This window comes from Vigna umbellata, chromosome 4, assembly GCF_029865625.1.
Source record: "Vigna umbellata cultivar VRB3 chromosome 4, Vumbellata_1.0, whole genome shotgun sequence".
Taxonomy (NCBI): Eukaryota; Viridiplantae; Streptophyta; class Magnoliopsida; order Fabales; family Fabaceae; genus Vigna; species Vigna umbellata.
In genome coordinates this window covers 7757724-7761602 of record NC_142168.1, presented here as the reverse complement: position 1 = coordinate 7761602, position 3879 = coordinate 7757724, and the positions used below count along the sequence as shown (strand labels likewise).

At 39.0% G+C, this 3879-nt stretch overlaps 1 pseudogene; it reads left to right on the top strand.

The window, feature by feature from the left end:
• Nucleotides 1-402: 402 nt before the first annotated feature.
• Nucleotides 403-2842, top strand: LOC124833950 (subtilisin-like protease SBT3 pseudogene; annotated as a pseudogene).
• Nucleotides 2843-3879: the final 1037 nt, after the last annotated feature.

The following is a 3879-nucleotide window of genomic DNA, read 5'->3' as shown; positions in this document are numbered from 1 at the left end:
TCTCTTTCAATACACTAAACTGGTCATTAAAAAATGCTAATATAAAAAAGTTAGTTGCCAATTGTGTGATTAATTCAATGCTGGAAACAACATATTTCTTGCCTAATGTTCCTGGTACAATATCATTCTCACACGGTTAAAACACTTTTACGGGCAAGTATACCAAGAGGATTTGTGTCTGATTGGTGGAATAAGGAAATCTTACAGGAGATTTATTACTTTGAATCAGTCAGAAAAGTAAGGTCAATTTTTTTTTTCTCATCACAAAGCACCTTTGATGCAGAAAATTTGGTCCAATTATATTGCAATGATATTTTCCACAGCTTGTAATAATTACACGTCAACATCATTGATGTTCTACAGACAGAAAAAAATCTTATATATGATGCATGATCTGATCAGTTCTTTCAAACTAAGAAGTTTTCATTTGAGTTGCATAAACAATGAGGGAGCCCATGGCTAACTTTGTGATTCCACTTCCTTTCATGCTCTTCATTACTCATTGGTTTCTGTTGGCTCATCATGGCAGTGCTGCAGAGAGTTCCACATATATAGTCCACATGGACAAATCCCTGTTTCCTCGAGTCTTCACCACCCATCATGATTGGTTTGAATCCATCATTGATTCCTCTAAATCGGCAACACTTGGTAACTCATCCATACAATCACAGAAAGTGTACTCCTATAGCCAAGCAATGTATGGCTTCAGTGCAGTTCTAACATCAGAAGAGTTAGAGGCTGTCAAAAGCTCCCTTGGCTTTGTTGCAGCATATCCAGACAGAACTGCCACCATAGACACCACTCACACTTTTGAGTTTCTCTCCCTAGACTCTTCCAGTGGTCTGTGGCATGCATCAAATTTTGGGGAGGATGTCATTGTGGGTGTTATTGACTCTGGTGTGTGGCCTGAGAGTGAAAGCTTCAAAGATGATGGCATGACCAAGAAAATTCCAAGTAAATGGAAAGGGACCTGTCAGGAAGGGCAAGACTTCAACACTTCCATGTGCAACTTCAAACTGATCGGAGCTAGATATTTCAACAAAGGAGTGATTGCTGGAAACCGCAAGGTTAAAATCAGTATGAACTCAGCCAGAGATACAGAGGGTCATGGAACTCACACATCTTCCACAGTTGCTGGCAACTATGTCAGTGGAGCCTCTTACTTTGGCTACGCTAAAGGGGTGGCCAGAGGCATTGCACCAAGAGCTAGGCTTGCCATGTACAAGGTCCTTTGGGAAGAGGGTCGTTACTCCTCTGATGTTTTGGCTGGAATGGACCAAGCCATTGCTGATGGGGTTGATGTCATTTCCATCTCTATGGGGTTTGATGGTGTTCCACTTTATGAGGATCCTATAGCAATAGCTTCTTTTGCAGCAATGGAAAAAGGGGTGTTGGTTTCATCCTCTGCAGGTAATGAAGGTCCTGATCTTGGTACTCTGCACAATGGAATCCCCTGGCTTCTGACCGTGGCTGCAGGTACCATTGACCGCACATTTGGTTCTCTAATTCTTGGAAATGGCCAAACCATTATTGGATGGACCTTGTTTCCTGCAAACGCGGTAGTGGAGGACTTTCCACTTATCTACAATAAGAATACATCAGCCTGTAACTCAGTGAAGTCGTTAACCGAAGTGGCCATGGAAGGGATCATTGTATGTGACCCAGTTTCAGACCCTGAGTTAGTGTTTGAACAAAGGAGGTTTGTCAGAGAAGCCAGCTTGTTAGGGGCAGTATTTATCTCTGATCAACCTTTAGTAAATGAAGGACATGCCAGATCTCCAAGTATTGTAATCAGTGCAAAGGATGCACCATCTGTGTTCAAATATGCAAAAAGCCATAAGAATCCAACAGCCAGTATCAAATTTCAGCAAACATTTGTTGGAATAAAGCCAGCACCGGCTCTTGCCGATTACTCTTCAAGAGGTCCTTCACCTAGCTACCCTGGGGTCTTGAAGCCTGACATAATGGCACCTGGCTCTAATGTCCTTGCTGCTTTCATTCCTGATACTCCAGCAGCTGCAATTGGCAACAATGTGTACTTACCTACTGACTACAATTTGCTGTCTGGGACATCCATGGCCTGCCCTCATGCTTCTGGTGTTGCTGCTCTTCTGAAAGCTGCACACCCTGAATGGAGTGCTGCTGCTATAAGGTCTGCACTAGTAACCACAGCCAGTCCTCTAGATAATACACAAAATCCAATTAGAGACTATGGCTATCCTTCTCAATATGCTTCCCCTCTAGACATGGGAGCAGGTCAAATTGACCCTAACAAAGCACTTGATCCAGGTTTGATATATGATGCCACCCCACAAGACTATGTTAATCTCCTTTGTGCTTTGAATTACACACAAAAACAGATCTTAACCATTACAAGATCAGGTTTCTATAATTGTGCAAAACCATCGTTTGATCTTAACTATCCTTCATTCATAGCTCTCTACAGCAACAAAACAAGGTCAGTCGTCCACAAATTTAAGAGGACAGTGACCAATGTTGGAGGTGGTCCTGCCATATACAGAGCCAAGGTGACAGAGCCTAAGGGTTCTGTGTTGACAGTGTCACCTGAGACATTATCATTCAGATACAAAAATGAGAAGCTAAGCTACAATGTGCTGATAAAATATAGCAAGTACAAGAAGGAAAATATCTCGTATGGGGATCTTGTTTGGATCGAAGACGGTGGAACACACACTGTTAGGAGCCCCATTGTAGTGGCACCAACTGGAATTGTATGAGCTGTAGTTTGATTTTTCCTTGTTCTGGGCATGAAATCCTGCTTCTTTCATGGGACCCAAAATAATAAATAGTTTGATGAATAAGTAATTACGTATTAGTTCCATTTCCAGTGTCTTATCAGTCATAGCTATCTAGGTGCATGGTGTACTTTTGGGGAAGGGTGAATCACATGGATTTTTGGAAGTGTTCAATACGGTAACTAAAAAGCATCATGGCCTCAATCTTTCCTTGAATAAGTGATGGATCACAGAGAGAAGGAGAATATAGCCAATAGGATCCACGTAGATTAACTCATTCTTGCACTGCAAAATCCTTTTAACTGGGAATGCTGCTTACAAGTTTTTGCAAAAACAAATTTTGATGTGACATTTACATTAGCCATAAGAATAGCAGTTCACAGCTAAATTACTTTCACAATATTAATATAAAAAACAAACTTTAAAGACTAGAAATGATACATGAATGTGTCCATTATATTAGTTCTTGTATACTTAGTAATTACAAAAATTTCAACTGCTTCAGAGGAACCTCAATAGTTATTTTTACATGTATCTGATCGAGTTAAAAGTAATTGGTACAGATATTCTCCTTTACTCAATAAGTAACATGTTCATAAAAAAGCAAAAATAAAAAACCAAATTATATATCTTCTTTGAACTTTCTATAAGTGAAAGCAACTGCACTCATCTCTGAGTAGACTTTTGTTAGAGTGAAAAAATAAAATAAGTTATCCAGCTTTGTTTTTGTTCTAGTCATTAAAGATATTATATTGGCGCATAAGGAAAGTAATCCCCTTTAAATTTGTCGGAAAAGAAGAAGAAGAAAACAACCCCTTTAAAGTTCTCCATATTCGCTGTTTTAAATTCTCGAATGACATTCGACCACTTCAAATTAGACACGGAAATATGTGAAGACAAATTATGCTTTGTTGTCTAAGGCCTAACCTTTATATGAATCTACCAAGTGCCCATTAAGGGAAATATCATATTATAAATAAAACCACAATTAAAAAGTTTCAAAGTTTGCATATTTCTTTTCAATTTAAATTTAAAATTACATATGATTTTAGTCTCTTATTACACCAATTTTGATTTCATTCCTGTTTTAAATTTTGAATCATTTACGTCTTCAAACTTCGTT